Genomic DNA, 20,129 nt, shown 5'->3' with positions numbered 1-20,129 from the left:
TGTGATTGGGTTACCTCACTCAGTGTAGGGAGCGGCTAAAGATGGCGCCGACATCCGGTGGTCGTTTGTGGTAAACACCTACAGCGCATGTGTTGGCAGACCCCCAGCACCTACAAGGCCAGGGTGATATTCATGCTAAATAGGTATTTCATGCTCCACCAATCCCCAGTGGACAAATTTACAGCCACAGCCTGTCTTGTATTTAAGGCGAGTGCCTTTGTTCCCCAGGGTCCCCGTACTATCAATGAGGTGTTCCTGCAATAAAGGCTGATTGAGAAGGATCCAACGGTGTTGCGTCTTCCTTGCCGGTCGAGGTGGGCGCGACAACTGGTGGCCCATACGGGGACCCGAGAAAATTATCTTTTCTCGTCTGGATCCAGAACTTTTTCAGCCTCAGGACGGTCGGCGCCGGTAAGTTCCCAGTAGGGGCAGTTAGTTGCCGGAATTGGGACAATAGAGTTCCTAGAAGTGGAACGGTAAAGTTCCTGAAGTTGGGACGATAAAGCTCCGGGATAAGGGATTGTAAAACTTTCCTAGTAGGACAATAAAGTTCTCTGGAAAAGCAGAGACAATGATAGCCTTGGTTTAGAGGCAAAACAGGGTTTGCGGAGCACGGTAATGTTGTCTTTTCCATTTGATCCTTTGTGGGTTGGACTAGCACTTTTGCCTTATACTCTTTTTGTGTTGTGGTGTTGCTTCTGTCTGAATTGCCACCGTCCAGGGCATGAATGCATTTGTTGGGAAGAGTCCACTGATGAGCCACAAGATCGTGTGTAAATAAACACGCCAGCTCACCAGCTCACCTTGCTTGTAAATCGATCGTAAATAACGTCCTAAAAGCATGGGAAGCTCACACTCCACCCCGCTCCTGTCAGCTCTTCAGGAGCTTCTTGGTTAGCATAAGCTTAAAATTGAAAAGAAAATCCTGCTGAGTTTTCTTGATGAGTGTAACCGTTGTGCCCAGTGGTTTATAGTGTCAGGGTCACTCACTTTGAGAGCATGGGAGAAGCTGGGAAAAGATCTGGATAAGGAGACTACAGTGGGCAAGTTTAAACCAGGGACAAGGCCGCTTTGGCGTATGATCCGTGCCTGCTTGGAAGATAAACGATGTGAAGAAGCTGTTAGGACAGATCAGAGAATCCTTACAGAGCAACAGGAGAGTATGTCAGAAGGAGAGAAAGTTTTGAAGGAAGGAAAGAAAAGAAAAGGAGGAAAAGAGGTAAAAGAAAAGGCAGAAAAGATCAAGGAGAGGATAGACAAAGGCGAGAATAGTAATCAGGATCTAGGAACAAAAAAAAAAATTATCCCTCATTAAAGGTATTGACCTTGGAGATGTCTAGTGATTCAGAGTTTAGTGATAGTGACTTAGCTGACCTTGAGGAGGAGGTAGCTCATTATGAGAAAGAGATTTATCATTCTGACTGGCCAAACACTTACGCTGTGCAGAAACAAGCCAAGGACTTAAATAAGAAGGCAATTATGCCAACAGCACCTCCTGCACCCCCGTATAACTTTCAAGGTAAAACAATGGTGAAGCCTGCAGGAAGTACTTCCTTTTGCCCAGAAGTATGGAAAGAGTTAGGATTGAGTTTTCCAGTTTTTCTGGATGCAAACGGGCAGCGACATCATGAACCTGTTGACTTTAAGACAATAAAACAATTAACAGAGTCAGTCAAAACCTATGGAGTCAACTCAGCTTTTGTTATCGCTCAAATGAGGCTCTTGGCAGATACTGTCTCACCCCTGGAGACTGGGGGAGTTTAACCAGAGCCTGCCTCTCTCCTGCTATGGAACAGGTGTAGTGAAAGGAAACTTAATTTTATGGACCCCGCTCTAGTGGCGGTGTGTTGGTTGATAGCCAACCTTAATTTTTGAAGCATAGTGTTTTATCTGTGCTTGTGCTCCCAGCCCACACAGTAGGGGGGAGCGAAACTAGCTGCGGAGCTGCTACAGTGAACATGGAGACTGCTCAGTCTCACCCAATTTTTCTGGCTCTTCAGGAGCTGTTTAAAAGAAAAAGGCTTAGGATAAAAAGAAGCACTATAGAGAGATTTCTTAGTGAGTGCGATTGCCATTGCACCTTGGCTCACTCTCTGGGAATCTCGAGGTGGACAGCTAAGAAAAGCTGGGAAAGATTTAAATTTTGCTTGGGAACAAGGAACCTTAAAGGGACAGGCTGCGTTAGAAATGCTACAGGAGGAATGATCTGAAAAGGCTGAGAGTGAGGTGTGGGAGGACTCTAAGGAAAACAAGAACAAGAAAAGAATTTCTGCTTTTAGTGGCCAGACCTTCAACTTTTGCTCACAGAAAGAGAGTGCTCATTAAGAGAAGTTCTTTCAGGGAGCCTGCCTTATCTGTTGGTTTTATTCCAAGAGAGGAGTCAGTCTCCAGCATTAAGTTATTTTTCTCGTTAGTCATCATTAACATGGAGAGTGCCTTTGATCCTATCCCCACAGCAGCCAGTTCCTGCTCCTATGGTCAAAATGCCCCAGGTTGGGGGACAGAGAAGCCCCTCGGACTACAAAACTGCCAACAGCCAAAGGTAAAAGTTAAAACAGAGAACATTCCAGGCCCAAGCCTAACCGGATGTGTTTCAAATGCAGATGCTTCATCAACTCTGACCAACTTTTACTCCGACAGGACGAGACGCAGCTGTCCTGCGTTTCCTCTCTTAGAGGCTTATGTGTTACTCCATTGCAAGCTAACTTTTCTCAGTATTTTCAACAGAGCAAAGAAATCTCAAATTATTTGAAAGGAAACTGGTCCATGGAAGCGGACCAATTATCGAGACAATTGCTGATTGCTGTCCTTAACAACACCAGAATGGAACCCATCACGTTTGGAGATTTCACCTCGTGGATCACTAATGCTTTCTCATTTTTTAAAGATTGGGCTGGCATGTTTGCCTGGGGGGGCCATTGTCCTCTTGGGATGTGGAGTATGTCTATGGCTTCTTTGCCGTTTACAACGAGAGCATGCCAGACACAAAGCGATTGTTTACCAAGCTATGGCGGCCATTGAAAGCGGTGCTTCTCCCAGTGTATGGCTGGCCTCTCTGATAGATTGAGAGTTTGCCCTAGATCATATTTTGTCACTGTCATGTGAAGTCATTGTATCCAGAGACGGGCAACTTTCCTCAGGCTCGGACCAACCTAAGACAGGAGCCCGGTGGCGATAGGGTTAATTTCCAGTGACGGGTAAGGCCGAGTTTTTAGAGAGGAACGACCTAAGACAGGAGCAATGACGTGTATTGACGTGACACCCAGATCTAGACCAGTCATAGACAGAGGTGGCCTTGCCCTGTTTGAACATTCGGGCTGGTCCTATGCCCCTCTGCTCTGCTTCTCCCCTAATATTAAAAACACGCGTATAGCCCAGGACGGTGTGTTGTACATAAGTCATCTCTAGCCATTGGGGTTCAGTCCTAACTGCAAGAGTGGTTCGCCAGGGCCGAGCTGGGCACTCTGTGAGGCATGTCTGACCTCTCTCAGACCACTACCTCCAGCTAATGGGTTCATTTTTTCAAAAAACAAAAAAGAGGGAGATGTAGGGAGCGGCTAAAGATGGCGCCGACATCCGGTGGTCGTTTGTGGTAAACACCTACAGCGCATGTGTTGGCAGACCCCCAGCACCTACAAGGCCAGGGTGATATTCATGCTAAATAGGTATTTCATGCTCCACCAATCCCCAGTGGACAAATTTACAGCCACAGCCTGTCTTGTATTTAAGGCGAGTGCCTTTGTTCCCCGGGGTCCCCGTACTATCAATGAGGTGTTCCTGCAATAAAGGCTGATTGAGAAGGATCCAACGGTGTTGCGTCTTCCTTGCCGGTCGAGGTGGGCGCGACAACTCAGGATGATACTTTTCTAGTTCAATCTATTTGCCTATGAATTCCATGAAGTCATTGTTTTTGATAGCTGATTAGTACTCCATAGTTTCGATATTGTGTAGTTGTACTATATTTTCTATATCTATTCCTCTTTTGAACAACCATTCAGAACCTGCCCTACATATATCTCCACCAAAACTAGATAAGATTGATGAAGGTAAGAAGGGCATGCTGAGAGGTACCAGATATAGATTTCCTCTGAGAGACACAGCCGGAGGAGCATGTCAAATACAGAGGTGAATGCTAGCAGCAAACCACTGAACTGAGAACAGCAACCCCGTTGGAGGAATTATAGAAAGGACTGAAAGAGCTGAAGGGGCTTGCAACCCCATAAGAAGAGCAACGATAACCAACCAGAGCTTCCAGGGACTAAACCACTATCAAAGACTATGCATGGACTTACCCATGGCTCCAACTGCATATGTAGCAAAGAATGGCTATGTTGGGCACCAATGGAAGGAGAAGCCCTTGGTTCTGCCAATGTTGTAACCCCAGGGTAGGGGAATGTCGGGGGTGGGCGGGAAGGGGGAAGGATGGGGAGGGGAACACACTTATAGAAAAATGGGATAGAGGATAGGGGGCATATGGACAGAAAACTGGGAACAGTAATAACATGTAAATAAAGAAATATCCAATAAAAAAGAAAAGAAAAGACAAAGGGGAACATTTTTACTAAATAAATCAATAAAGAAATAACTAAAAAAGAGTCTCAAGCCTCATCTGCTCACTATGACCTTTTCTAGCATTTAAGACTAATACTGCCTGGGTGCATATTTAGGTACCAATTTTGGCTGTTAGTGCATGGTAGAACCACCAGTCACCTCTAGAACAAGATTTCAATGTGATGACTGTCGAGAAATACTTGCCAAAAGATTTCATCTCGGCGATGCTGGACTCTACTTTCTTTTAAATGTATTTACATTTCTTTCTTTCTTTTTTTGTAGAAAGTTTGGTCTATCTGTATTTTTTTTTCATCTTTATTAACTTGGGTATTTCTTATTAACATTTCAATTGTTATTCCCTTTCCCGGTTTCCGGGTCAACATCCCCCTAAGCCCTTCCCCTCCCTTTCTATATGGGTGTTCTCCTCCCCATGCTTCCCCCATTACTACCCGCCCCCCAACAATACTGTTCACTGGGGGTTCAGTCTTGGCAGGATCAAGCGCTTCCCCTTCCACTGGTGCTCTTACTAGGATATTCATTGCTACCTATGAGGTCAGAGTCCAGGGTCAGTCCATGTATAGTCTTTGGGTAGTGGCTTAGTCCTTGGAAGCTCTGGTGGTTGGCACTGTTGTTCATATGAGGTCTCGAGCCACTTCAAGCTCTTCCAGTCCTTTCTAAGATTCCTTCAATGGGAGTCCTATTCTCAGTTCAGTGGTTTAATATTGGCATTCACTTATGTATTTGCTGTATTCTGGCTGTGTCTCCCAGGAGACATCTACATCTGGTTCCTGTCCGCCTGCACTTCTTTGCTTCATTCACCTTATCTAATTGGGTGGCTGTATAAGTATGGGCCACATGTGGGGCAGTCTCCGAATGGGTGTTCTTTCTGCCTCTGTTCTAAACTTTGCCTCCTTATTCCCTCCCAAGGGTATTCTTGTTCCCCTTTTGAAGAAGGAGTGAAGCATTCGCATTTTGGTCATCCTTCCTGAGTTTCATGTGTTTTGTGCATCTAGGTTAATTCAAGCATTTGGGCTAATAGGCACATATCAATGAGTGCATACCAAGTGTGTTTTTCTGTGATTGGGTTAACTCACTCAGGATGATATTTTCCAGTTCCATCCATTTGCCTATGAATTTCATAAAGTCATTGTTTTTGATAGCTGAGTAATATTCCATTGTGTAGATATCTATATTTTCTGTATCCATTACTCTGTTGAAGGGCATCTGGGTTCTTTCCAGCTTCTGACTATTATAAATAAGACTGCAATGAACATAGTGGAGCACGTGTCTTTGTTATATGTTGGGGCATCTTTTGGGTATATGCCCAAGAGAGGTATAGCTGGGTCCTCAGGTAGTTCAATGTCCAATTTTCTGAGGAACCTCCAGACTAATTTCCAGAATGGTTGTTCCAGTCCGCAATCCCACCAAAAATGGAGGAGTGTTCCTCTTTCTCCACATCCTCACCAGCATTTGCTGTCACCTGAGTTTTGGATCTAGCCATTCTCACTGGTGTGAGGTGAAATCTCAGGGTTGTTTTGATTTGCATTTCCCTTATGACTAAAGATGTTGAACATTTGTTTAGGTGCTTCTCAGACATTTGGCATTCCTCAGCTGGGAATTCTTTGTTAAGCTTTGATCCCCATTTTTCATAGGGTTATTTGTGTCCCTGTAGTCAAACTTCTTGAGTTCTTTGAATATTTTGGATATAAGCCCTCTATCAGTTGTAAGATTGGAAAAGATCTTTTCCCAATGTGTTGGTTGCCATTTTGTCCTAACAACAGTGTCCTTTGCCTTACAGAAGCTTTGCAGTTTTATGAGATCCCGTTTGTCAATTCTTGATCTTAGAGCATAACCCATTGGTGTTTTGTTCAGGAAATTTTCTCCAGTGCCCATGTGTTCGAGATGCTTCCCCACTTTTTATTCTATTAGTTTGAGTGTATCTGGTTTGATGTAGATGTCCTTGATCCATTTGGACTTAAACTTTGTACAGGGTGATAAGCATGTAAAAGAATAAATATTTTAAACTATCCTCCACTGACCTTGCTGTGAGGACAAGTGTACCTCACAGCAAAGAATAACATAACATATTTTGGGGATATAGCCTGGCTATAGCCACCACACACCATCTGGCCTCCATAAGGCCTGACTCAACAGTCCTGACAAAAACAAAAATTAGGGTCAGCTTGCCCCAGAAGCAGAGTGGCCTAGAGTTAAACTGAGCCCAAGTTACAAACCAATGAAATTGCTTTGTGTGACTGTTGCCAACTACCTATGTAATTTTCCCTATAAATCCCTTCCCCTAATTGGGCTCGGGGTCAACTTCTCTGTCTCCTGTGTGAGATACATGTTGTCCCCAGAACTCTGGTTCCTCAAATACACCTCTTGTTTATTACATCAAGATCGGTTTCTCGTGAGTTCTTGGGGGTTTTGTCGTCTCGAGATTTGAGGAGATCTTCCCCACCCCGGTGGTCTTTCACATGGATCACTCTAAATTCTTCCACAGGTTGACCCCACGTTGAACCCGCACCATTTGCTGAACATGCTTTCTTTTTTCCATTGGATGGTTTTGGCTTCTTTGTCAAAAATCAATTGACCATAGGTGTGAGTTCATTTCTGGGTCTTCAATTCCATTCCACTGGTCTATCTGTCTGTTTCTGTACCAATATCATGCAGTTTTTATCACTATTGCTCTGTAATACTGCTTGAGTTCAGGGATAGTGACTCCCCCTGAAGTCCTTTTATTGTTGAGGATAGTTTTAGCTATACTGGGTTTTTTTGTTATTCCAGATGAATTTGCAAACTGTTCTGTCTTGCTCTATAAAGAATTAGGTTGGAATTTTGATGGAGATTGCATTGAATCTGTAGATCGCTTTTGGTAAAATGGCCATTTTTACTATATTAGTCCTGCCAATCCATGAGCATGGGAGATCTTTCCATCTTCTGAGGTCTTCTTCAATTTCTTTCTTCAGAGGCTTGAAGTTCTTATTTTACAGATCTTTTACTTGCTTGGTTAAAGTCACACCAACGTATTTTATATTATTTGGGACTATTATGAAGGGTGTTTTTTCCCTAATTTCTTTCTCGGCTTGTTTCTCTTTTGTGTAGAGGAAGGCTACTGATTTATTTGAGTTAATTTTATACCCAGCCACTTTGCTGAAGTTGTTTATCAGCTTTAGTAGTTCTCTGGTGGAACTTTTGGGATCACTTAAATATACTATCATATCATCTGTAAATAGTGATATTTTGACTTCTTCTTTTCCAATCTGTATCCCCCTGATCTCCTTTTGTTGTCTGATTGCTCTGGCTAGAACTTCAAGAACTATATTGAATAAGTACGGAGAGAGTGGGCAGCTTTGTCTAGTCCCTGATTTTAGTGGGATTGCTTCAATTTCTCTCCATTTAGTTTAATGTTATCGACTAGTTTGCTGTATATGGCATTTACTATGTTTAGGAATGGGCCTTGAATTCATATTCTTTCCAGTACTTTTATCATGAAGGGGTGTTGAATTTTATCAAATGCTTTCTCAGCATCTAATGAAATGATCATGTGGTTTTGTTCTTTCAGTTTGTTTATATAATGGATCATGTTGATGGATTTCCACCTATTAAACCATCCCTATATGCCTGGGATGAAGCCTACTTGATCATGGTGGATGACTGGATGTGCTCTTGGATTCGGTTTGCCAGAATTTTATTGAGTATTTTTGCGTTGATATTCATAAGGGAAATTGGTCTGAAGTTCTCTTTCTTTGTTGGGTCTTTGTGTGGTTGATGTATAAGAGTAATTGTGGCTTCATAGAAGGAATTCAGTAGCACTTCATCCGTTTCAATTTTGTGGAATAGTTTGGATAGTATTGGTATGAGGTCTTCTATGAACATCTGATAGAATTCTGCACTGAACCGGTCTGGACCTGGGCTCTCTTTGGTTGGGAGACCTTTAATGACTGCTTCTGTTTTGTTTGGAGTTATGGGGTTGTTTAAATGGTTTATCTGTTCTTGATTTGATTTTGGTACCTGGTATCTGTCTAGGAAAATGTTCATTTCCTACAGATTTTCAACTTTTGTCGAATATAGGATTTTAGTAGGATCTGATGATTCTTTGAATTTCCTCTGATTCTGTAGTTTTGTTTCCCTTTTCATTTCTGATTTTGTTAATTTGGACACACTCTCTGTGTCCTCTCGTTAGTCTGGCTAAGGGTTTATCAATCTTGTTGATTTTCTCAAAGAACTGACTTTTCGTTCTGTTAATTCTTTCTATGGACCTTTTTGTTTCTACTTGGTTTATTTTCAGCTCTGAGTTTGATTATTTCCTGCCTTCTACTCCTCCTGGATGTATTTGCTTCTTTTTGTTCTAGAGCTTTTAGATGTGCTGTCAAGATGCTGACATATGCTCTCTCCTGTTTCTTTCTACAGGCACTCAGAGCTATGAGTTTTCCTCTTAGCACAGTTTTCATTGTTTCCTATAAGTTTGGATATGTTGTACCTTCATTTTCATTAAATTCTAAGAAGTCTTTAACTTTTTTCTTTATTTCTTCCTTGACCAGGTTATCATTGAGTAGAGCATTGTTCAATTTCCACGTATATTTGGTTGTTCTCCCCTTATTGCTATTGAAGTCCAGCTTTAGCCTATGGTGGTCTGATAGAACACATGGAATTATTTCTGTCTTTCTGTATCTATTGATGCCTGTTTTATGACCAATTATATTGTCAGTTTTGGAGAAAGTACCATGAGGTGGTGAGAAGAAGGTATATCCTTTTGTTTTAGGATGGAATGTTCTATAAATATCTGTTAAGTCCATTTGGTTCATGACTTCACTTAGTCTGTCTATGTCTCTGTTTTATTTCTGTTTCCATGATCTCTCCATTGATGAGAGTGGGGTGTTGAAATGTCCTACTATTATTGTGTGAGATGCAATGTGTGCTTTGAACTTTAATAAGGTTCCTTTTATGTATGTAGGTGCACTTGTATTTGGAGCATAGATATTTAGGATTGAGGGTTCATCTTGGTGGACTTTTCCTTTGATGAATATGAAGTGTCCTTCCTTATCTTTTTTGATAACTTTTGGTTGATATTAGAATGGCTCCTCCAGCTTGCTTCTTCAGACCAATTGCTTGGAATGTTGTTTTCCAGCCTTTCACTCTGAGGGAGTGTCTGTCTTTGTCTCTGAGGTGTGTTTCCTCTAGGCAGCAGAATGCAGGATCCTCATTGCATATCCAGTTTGCTAATCTATGTCTTTTTATTGTGGAGTTGAGTCCATTGATATTGAGAGATATTAAGGAACAGTGATTGTTTCTTCCTGTTATATTCGTATTTAGGTGTGAGATTTTGTTTGTGTGCTTTTCTTCTCTTTATTTTGTTGGCAAGATGATTATTTTCTTGCTTTTTCTAGGATGTAGCTTGCCTTCTTATGTTGGGCTTTACCATTTCTTATCCTTGGTAGGGCTGTATTTGTAGAAAGATATTGTGTATATTTGGTTTTGTCATGGAATATCTTGGTTTCTCCATCTATGTTAATTGAGAGATTTGCTGTATACAGTAACCTGGATGGCATTTGTGTTCTCTTAGGGTCTGTATGACATCTGTCCAGGATATTCTGACTTTCATAGTCTCTGGTGAGAAGTCTCGTGTAATTCTGATAGGTCTGCCTTTATATGTTACTTGACCTTTTTCCCATACTGCTTTTAATAGTCTTTTTTATTTTGTGTATTTGTTGTTTTGACTATTATGTTACGGGAGGAGTTTCTTTTCTGGTCCAATGTTTTTGGAGTTCTGTAGGCTTCTTGTATGTTTATGTGCATCTCTTTCTTTAGGTTAGGGAAGTTTTCTTCTATCATTTTTTTGAAGATATTTGCTGGTCCTTTGAGCTGGGAGTCTTCACTCTCTTTGATACCTATCATCCTTAGGTTTGATCTTCTCATTGAGTCATGGATATCCTGCATGTGTTGGACCAGTAGCTTTTTTTTTGTTGTTTTATATTATCTTTGACAGTTGTGTCGATGATTTCTATATAATCTTCTGCTCCTGAGATTCTCTTTTCTGTCTCTTGTATTCTGTTGGTGATGCTTGTATCTATGGCTCCTTTTCTCTTCCTTTGGTTTTCTATATCCAGGGTTGTCTCCCTTTTTGGTTTCTTTATTGCTTCTTTTTCTATTTTTAATTCCTTCACCTGCTTGATTGTGTTTTCCTGGTATCTTTTCTGGGATATTTGTGATTCCTCTCTATAAGTTTCTACTTATTTATTTATGTTTTCCTGCATTTCTCTAAGGGAGTTCTTATTTCTTTCTTGAAGTTCTCTACCATCATGATCAAATGTGATTTAAAATGAAGATCTTGCTTTTCTGGTGTGTTTGGATAATCAGTGTTTTCTTTGGTGGGAGAATTGATGATGCCATGTAGTCTTGGTTTCTGTTGCTTGGGTTCCTGTGCATGCCTCTCGCCATCAGGATGTCTCTTTTGTTACCTTGTTCTGCTATTTCTGACAGTGGCTAGACCGTCCTATAGGCCTGTGCATCAGGAGTGCTGTAGACCTGTATTCCTGTTTTCTTTCAGCCAGTTATGGGAACAGGGTGTTCTGCTTTCAGGTGTGTAGTCTTTCCTGTCTACTGGTCTTCAGTTGTTCCTGTGGGGGTGTGTCCTAAGTCCACCAGGCATGTCACTTGGAGCAGAAAAATTGTTTTTACCTCTGGTCCCGGGGCTGAAGTTGCTCCTGGGGGCTGCTTTTGAGCTCTCTGTGAGGGCGGCTACCAGAAGGGCATGCCCCTCCTTTTCCCGGGTCCCTGGTGCACCGTGGTCCCAGATGGTGTCAGGTGTTTTCCTCTGGAGTCAGAAATGTGGGCAGAATGTAGTCTCTTCTGGCTTCCTAGGCATGTCTGTCCCTCTGAAATTTTAGCTCTCCCTCCCATGGGATTTGGGTGCAGGGAGCTGTTGACTGGGTCCCTTCAGATCCAGGCAGTGTCTGGACCCCAGGGGACCTGACACTTGAGTGCCCCTATCTTCCTGTTCCTAGAGGCCCTATACAGTTTCCTCTTGGGCCAGGGATGTCGGCAGGGGTGGGCAGTATTGGTGGTCTCTCCTGCTCTCCAGTCTCAGGAGTGCCCACCTGTCTGGGTAATGAGCTCTCTCTCCCATGCTGTTTGGGATCAATTATGGTTTCTAATACTGTAATGAAACTCCATGACCTAAAAATCCAACTGAGTGATAGAAAGTAATTATTTGGCTTAGACTTCCATTCACTGTACATCATCAAAGGCAGTCAGTTTAGGATCTAAAAGGGAGTGGAGCATGGAGAAAATGGGTTAATGATGAAGCATGGAAAGATGATATTTAGGCGTGTGCTGCCTCTGGCTCATGTAATATGATTTCCTATACACCCATGAAAAACTACTTTGGGACTGAACAATCGACTATACACTGGACCTTTCCAATTAATGAATAATTAAGAAGTAAATAACAGATGGATATTTTAGCAGCACTTTTTAGAGTGAGATTTGTTCCTCTCAGAAATCAATCTTTAAGTGCCATATTTCATATGCTTATCCCATACAAGTTATTCCTCTTTTACTTGACAAACATCTTGCTATTAAGCCACACTTCTTATTCATCCCACAAAATCTCAGATTGAAAATATAAATAATGTTAACATTCCCATTTTTACCACTTTAAAAACATTAAAATTTTGGTCTCTTACTGAGGCAATGACCAATCAATGACCTTTCCAACTTGAGACCCATCCTATAGGCAGGAATTAACACATGACACTATTAATAATCCTCAAACTTGCTAGCAGACAAGAGTCTACCATGGTTGCCCTCTGAGGGACTCCATCTAGCTGCTAATTCATATGGATGCAGATACCCACAAGCAAACAGTGGATGGAGCTTGATGTCTCTCACGGAATAGTAGAGACAATGATTGCAGTCCACGAAGGTGACAGGACTATACAATAAGACCAATGGAATCAACTAACCTACACATTTGGTGCTCCCAGAATCTTAACCAACAACCAAGGCATATATTATCCAGATGTAGACCTCTCCTATAAACATCTAAATTTGGAGCTATTAAACAATTATGTTGCCTGTCCATAGAATATATTCTTTGAGGTGCAACCTTGCCTGACCTTGGTGGGAGAGAATGACACTAGGCTCACAGAAGTAATGTGCCTGGTTGAGGGATACCTGGGGGTCACACACTCAGTGGAGCAAAACATCGTATTGGAGGGAAGACTGTAGGTGGGGTGACATGGTTGGGTGCAATTAGCAGGTTGCACTGTGATTAAAAAATATTAAAAATTATAACCTCTTTATTCTTTGAAGGAGTGAAAATACAGCCACCTCAGAAATCAATGTAGTCATTTCTCAGATAATTTGGACTCTACCTTCCTTAAGACCCATCTATACAACTCCTAGTCATACCCAGAGGATAATCCTCTTTTCCACAGGGCATTTGTGAACTATATTCAGAACAGCTTTATGCCTAATATCAGAAACTCAAAACAGCCCAGCTACATGCTAACTACAACAAGGGTAAAGATGGTGTATTACTCACCCAATAAAGACAATATCATCATGAAATTTGCCAGCAAATGTGTGAAACTTAAAAAGAGAATCATGTGAGATATCCTAACCTACGAAGTCCAACATGGTATATACCCACTTATAAGTGGATAATATCAGTAAATTAAAGTATAATCATGCTGCCATCTCTTTCTACAGTGAAAAATGACCAAAACACCAAGTTTTAAGTAGAAAGGCTTATTTGATTCGCACTCATATATTGCTGATCAACATTTAAGGAAATCAGGACAGAATCAATACATGGTAAGAACCTGCAGGCAAGGACTGATGTAGAAACTGTAGAAGGTTGCTGCTTACTGGCTTCTTTCAGGTGACTTGCTGAACAAGATATTTTATAGAATCCAGGAAAATAAGCCCAGCAAGAGAACCACCCTAATGGTCTTGGCTTTTTCCACTAATTTATAATTAAACAGTTATTTACAGAAAAATATTTGAGGTAATTTTCTCTGTTATGGTTTGCAATTTTAAGATAATTCTGTTGTGTGTGTGTAAAGTAGCATTGATGACCACTTGCATACACACCTCTTTTATTTGATAATTAGTTACTAACCTAGATTTCAGACAAGAAATTCCAAATTACACATCAACTTTTCTCTTTCCTATGGACATGGATATTTTATATGGAGGTTGCACAATAGCTACCAAGGGGCTTGAGTGCACAAGAAGCTCAAAGAACTGATGCTATCCAGTTTAATATTTGAAATAATGACAAAAAAGTGTCACTGTGACATTTATTTTATGTATTATTTGATTCAGCTGTGACACTTTAGAGCTATATCACATGGACAATGTCTGCGTCTGGATTCAGGATTGAATCAGCTTTAGGGAAAGGCACAGATCCTGGCAGCCATATTAAGGATGTATGAGAAACATATATTTAGAGAAGTACTTGGAAGAATAGTTAGCACACAATCAACCATTAAGATCATTAGTAAGTATTAACGGAGTGCCAGTCATAGGATAGGTATAACTCTTTGCCCATTAGCTGGCTAATGAATACACAAGTATTTAAGTAACACATTCATGGGGCCATAGATATTATAGTGTAAAATATTTATCTGTTTAAGCTGGTAGTTCTCAACATTCCCAATGCTGCAGCTTTTAATTAAAATCCTCATGTTGTAGTGATTTCTTTTCTTAAAATTTTCTGTTGTTACTTCTTAACTATAATTTGGACAATATAAGAATTATAATGTATATATCCAAAATATCCAGGATTCTGCAAGCAGGAGCTGATGCAGAAACTAGGGTTAGCTTGTTTCTCCTGAGTTGCTAAAGCAGAATGCAAAAACACCAGTCGAGGGAGAGAACTGTCACGATGGGCTTGATCATTTCCATTAATTATTAATTAAGAAAATTAGTTATATACACATCATTGGGGATCATTTTCTCAAATTAGGTTTCCTATAATTGTATAACTCTTGTTTGTGTGTGTGTGTGTGTGTGTGTGTGTGTATGTGTGTAAAGTATTATAGGTAATCACTAAACACATGTGCTATTTTGAAATTTAGTTACTAACCTCGCTTTGATATAAGAACTTATCAATGACATTCATCATTTTTCCTTTCCTATATCAATGGATTTTTTAAATGTAGTTTATTCAATGGCTAAAGAGGGATTAAGGAGGACAAGAAGATCTAAGAAGCTTATGTTCTTGAACCTGATATTTGAAGTAATGACTAAAAAGTGTCACTGTGACATTTAGATTACATATCATTTGGTTCACCTGTTATACTGACAAGCCAAGTAATAAGGAAACTGTCTGTATCTGGTTTCAGGATTGCATCAGCTTCAAAGGAAGGCACAGACCGTGGCAGGCATTGTGAGGAGGTGTTTGAAGCATACACATAGACAAATGCTTGGAAGTATAGTTGGCCATGCATTAGAGCCTTAAGGCTAGTAGTAAGTCTGAACAAACTGAGTGGCAGCCATAGGAAAGCTAAAGTTCTTTGCCTAATGGTGTGCTAATGTATACACAATTATTTACATAAAAGATTCATGGGCCAAGTCCAACTAACTATAGAACAAATATTCTTCTCTTTAGTACAGTAGATTTTAATATTCCTAATGCTGAAACTCTTTAATAATATTACTTATGTTGTGGTATACTCTAGTCTTAAATTTTTCTGTTGTAAATGGGTTATTAAAGTTACCCATTTAACTAATTGTGAAATAACCATGTGAAAATATAATATTTTGTATGTTAATTAAAGACACATATATATTATTTTTCATGGTATTTTAATTTAGTATAAAATGTTCAAAGAGTGTATATTATTTAGTACTTCTCCCAAAACTCTTCCCAGATCTTTTCCATATCCCATCACCCAAATCAATATTCTCATGATTGATCTAGTTAGAAAATAGGTATCAAAAAATGGATAGAGCTAAACAAAGAATTTTAAGCTGAGGAATATTGAGTGGCTGAAAAGTACCCAAAGAAATGTTCAATACCCTCAGTCATCAGGGAAATGCAAATCAAAACAACCCTGAGATTCTACCTCACACAAGTCAAAGTGGCTAAGAACAAAAACTCAAGTGACAAAAGTTGTTGGTGAGCATGTTGAGAAAGAGAAACATTCCTCAATTTTTGGTAGGATTGCAAGCTGGTACAATGATCCTGGAAATCAGTCTGGGGTTTCCTCAGAAAATTGGACATAGTACTTCCTGAGGACCCAGCTATACAACTCCTGGGCATATACCCAAAAGATCTTTTAACATATAACAAGGACACAGGTGCTACTATGTTCACAGCAGCCTTATTTATAATAGCCAGAAGATAGAAAGAACCCAGATGTCCTTCAAAAGAAGAATAAATACAGAAAACATGGTACATTTACATAATGGAGGACTACTCTACTATTAAAAACAATGACATCATGAAATTCATAGGGAAAAGGATGGAACTAGAAAATATCATCCTGAATGAGGTAGTTCAATAATAACACAAACACAAACAAACAAACAAAAACAAAACAAAAAACCCATGGTACCCTCACTCATATGTGGATGAGATGTTTTGCATATGCTTGGCCCAGGGTATGACAATATTTGAAGGTGTGGTCTTACTGGCAGAAGTGTGTCACTGTGGGCATGGGCTTGGAGACCCTCCTCCTAACTGCCTGAGTCCCTGGTACCAGGGACTGAGGTATTGCTGTGATAGGCCTGATCATGCTTTTGTTTGGAAGAATGTACAGACTTTGGATTTGGAAAGCAGTGCAATGCTTTAAATGGGGCTTAATGGACTATCTTATTAGGAATGAAGAAATCTTTGTTACTGACAGTGAATTGAATTGTGCAGACCTGGCTCAAGAGGTTTCAGAAGAGAAAAATTTTGGTATATGATGTAGACTGCTTTGGTGGTTTTTTGGTGAAGAATGTGACTGCTTTTTGCCCTTGTCTGAAGAGTCTGCCTGAGGCTAAGGTGAAAAGACTCAGGTTAATTGCATTGAGAAAGGAAGTCTCAGAAACATCCACCATAGACATTGTTCTCTGTTAAGTCTCATGAAGAACATTTAATGAAAAAAGGGAAGTTGAGAAAGGAAAAATACAAAATATATGGTTCAAGTATTAAAGAGGCACCTGGAAATGACATGGAGGGAGTAATGACCTTGGGATCCCACCCAGCTAAGTTAGGTCCAGGCAACTTAATACAAACCTTAGTACAATGAGGAAGCTAGTGACAATGTAATAGAACAAGGGGGTCATGTTCGAGCTCTTGCAACCAGCCAAACTCAGTAGCTTCAGCCATGTGTCTCTGGCTTTATATTCAAGAGGAGAAGGAGAGTACTGGGACAATTGATGCTGGTCAGCTGGAGCTAAGATATTAGTGGTGATTGAGAACAGACGAGCATCATTGAGGTGAAATCTTCTGGGAAGTGTTTCTGAGAACACAAAGAGGCTGTGTTCCAAAGATAGCCTAGGTAGTACCTTGTGCTGTGACTGGACTTGGTAATATTTCAGAGTCACCCATGTGGTACTGATTTTGAATGCATGAAGGGGTCGTGAAGAGCAGCTGAGGCTGGATACTATGAGAGGCTGTGGAAGGCCACTGGAGAAGGTGCACTCTCAGTTGCAAATCATGGCCCAGGATTGGAGGGGTCATGCACAGGAGTTGAGGCTTGGCACCATGAAGAGAGCCTGTGAGAGGCTACTGGTGAAGCCAGTTGCAACACAAGACCCCAGTATATTAGAGTTGCCAGTACCATGGGATAATCACTAAGAGCAGCTGAGGCAGTGGAGTGGACCAACCTGAGTGCCATAGAGGGCAGAGCTGAAGAAGTGAAGCCTACCATTTGGACGATCATGTGTGGATCCAAAACAATAATACAAGCTGCCTTGGAGACCAAATATGTTAAAGATACCACAGCCACAGGCTATCTGCTGAGGAAAGTTGATAACAGGGAGTGGAACCAACTCAGGAGAACAAAATTTGTTGCGGTCAACAAAGATGAAGCAGGAGGTGAAGACCTGAAGGCCACTTTGACATCAGAGATGGAGATGGGAGACTTAAAGTTCGCCCAGCTCGTTGTTTGTCTTAACTCGGAGATTACAGTTAAGTGATTAGATGGATCTCAGAAGAGACTTTGAACTTTGGACTTTTAACATTGTTGATACTGCTATAGACTATGGGGCCTTTGGAAATTGGACTAAATGTACTTTTTTTTAAATTATACTGTATTTAAGTATGGCCTCCATAGACTCATGTGTGTAAACAAGCCGATGGAGGCCAGGAAGTAGAATGTGATGGTTTGCATATGCTTGGCCCAGGGAGGGGCACTATTAGAAGGTGTGGCCTTGTTGGAGGGAGTGTATCACTGTGGGAGTGAGCTTGGAGACCCTCCTCCTAGCTGCCTGAGGATTTTCAGTCTCTTCATGGCTTCCTTCAGGTGAAGATGTAGAACTCAGCTCCTACTGCACCATGTCTTCCTGGATGCTGCCATGCTCCTACCTTGATGGTAATAGACTGAAACTCTGAACCTGTAAGCCAGCCCCAATTAAATGTTGTCCTTTATTAAACTTTCATTGATCATGGGATCTGTTAACAGCAATACAACCCTAACTAAGACAGTGGATATTAGCCCAAAAGCTTGAATTACCCAAGACAGACTACATGAAGGTCAATAAGAAGGCTGAACAAAGTGCAGAATCTGTAGTCCTTCTTAAAAGGGAGAACAAAAATATTCATAGAAGGAAATATGGAGATAAAGTTTGGAGCAGAGCCTGAAGGAATGGCCATCCAGGGCTTGCCCCACCTTGGGATAAGGCCCATACACATACAACCACCAAACCCAGACAATATTGCTGATGCCGAGAAGTTCATGCTGACTGGAGCCTAATATAGCTGTCTCCTGAGAGGCTTTGCCAGAACATGCCAAATACAGAGGTGAATGCTTGCAGTCAACCATTGAACTGAGAATGATTTCTCCATTGTAGCAGTTAGAGAAAGGATTGAAGGAGATAAAGGGGTTTGCATCCCCATAAGAACAATAATACCAACCAACCAGAGCTCCCAGGGACTAAAACACAATCCATAGAATACACATGAACACACCCATAGCTCCATCTGCATATGTAGGTAGCAGAGGATAGACTTGTTGGGCACCAATAATGGAAGGAGAGGCTCTTGGTTCTGACAAGGCTGAATCCCTGCAGGGTAGGGGAATTTCAGGGTGGGGAAGTATGAAGTATGAAGTGGTGGTTGGGTGGGGGAACACCTTCATAGAAGAATGGGGAGGGTGGATGGGCTAGGGAATTACGTACTGGAAGCCAGGAAAAGGGATAACATTTGCAATGCAAATAAAAATGTCCAATAAAAAAGAACATAAGAGGTATAAAATAAGATAAAGTTATATTGGGGTTGGGGATTTGGCTCAGTGGTAGAGCGCTTGCCTAGCAACCGCAAGGCCCTGGGTTCGGTCCCCAGCTCCGAAAAAAAGAACAAAAAAAAAAAAGAAGATAAAGTTATATTAAAACAAACTCTAAAAGGAGAAAACAAGCAAATGAACAACAAATAAGATTTGAATAATAAGAGTCAAATTTCACCAAGCTAATACAGACAGGAAAATACACGTTTGGACCTAAGGAAATCACATAACCATACATAATGTGAAATACAATATAAACAAAGCAAGTGTTAATTTTAAAGTGAACAGATAATGTGTTATAGATAAAATAAACCTCCAAATATATTATGAGGTCACTCATGTTAGCAGTCTACTTCTAGGCATGGAGTCTCTGTCTTAACTGTAGTTTGTATACCCTGTGATACTCTTGGGAATATTTTTCATTTTGGCACTGCTTTCAGTTGGATATATCTTAAAGGTTAAGAATTGCTGGATGTCGTACATTCCTATTTTGCTAATTGGAAGTTTCTGGCTTAGGATTTGCAGCCATGTTTTAGTTGTTACATCATCCTGAGTTCACATACATATCAGCCCTATAGAATCTAGGAATCCTTGTTTTTTTCTTTATTGGATATTTTATGTATTTACATTCCAAATATCATCCCTTTTCTGTCTCTGCCCCCCTCCTCCCCTCTGCTTGCTTCTATGAAGATACTCCTATTCCCACCCACCCACTCCCACCTCAATACCCTGACATTCTCCTACAATGGGGAAATGAGTCTTAATAGGACCAAGGGCTTCTCCTCCTAATAATGCCAAACAATGCTATCCACTGCTACATATGTGACTGGAGCCATTGTTCCCTCCACGTGTACTTTTGATTGGTGGTTTATATATCCCTGTTATCTCATACAATTTCAGCTTTCTCTGGCACCATCTCTTGAGAAACGATAATAGGAATTTGATGGATATTTTTTTGAGAACTGTGTGTTCTAGGGTTTCCACTCTTTGTACTTTTTTCAACTATTGTTCTCTCCCTTTTTTTTTCATCCATTTCCTTAAGGAACATCCTTTAATGATGATTGAGCAAGACACTATTATTATAGCAGAATGTCATTAAGAAATATTTTGTTTATATTATCCTATGACAGAACA

At 40.7% G+C, this 20,129-nt stretch overlaps 1 protein-coding gene across 1 annotated transcript in view; it reads left to right on the top strand.

Annotated features, from left to right (window-relative positions):
- The first annotated feature begins 228 nt into the window (after positions 1-228).
- Ubbl3 (ubiquitin B like 3) overlaps positions 229-20,129 on the top strand; it is a 29,380-nt gene continuing 9,479 nt past the window's right edge. The window contains exon 1 of the mRNA XM_087568147.1: positions 229-411. The gene's annotated coding sequence lies outside the window, so the exon portion shown is untranslated. The remainder of the gene's footprint in view (positions 412-20,129) is intronic.

Source organism: Rattus norvegicus, chromosome 9, assembly GCF_021556685.1.
Source record: "Rattus norvegicus strain SHRSP/BbbUtx chromosome 9, alternate assembly SHRSP_T2T, whole genome shotgun sequence".
Classification (NCBI taxonomy): domain Eukaryota; kingdom Metazoa; phylum Chordata; class Mammalia; order Rodentia; family Muridae; genus Rattus; species Rattus norvegicus.
The sequence above is the reverse complement of the archived record's forward strand: the minus strand, read 5'-3'. Positions and strand labels throughout refer to the sequence as shown.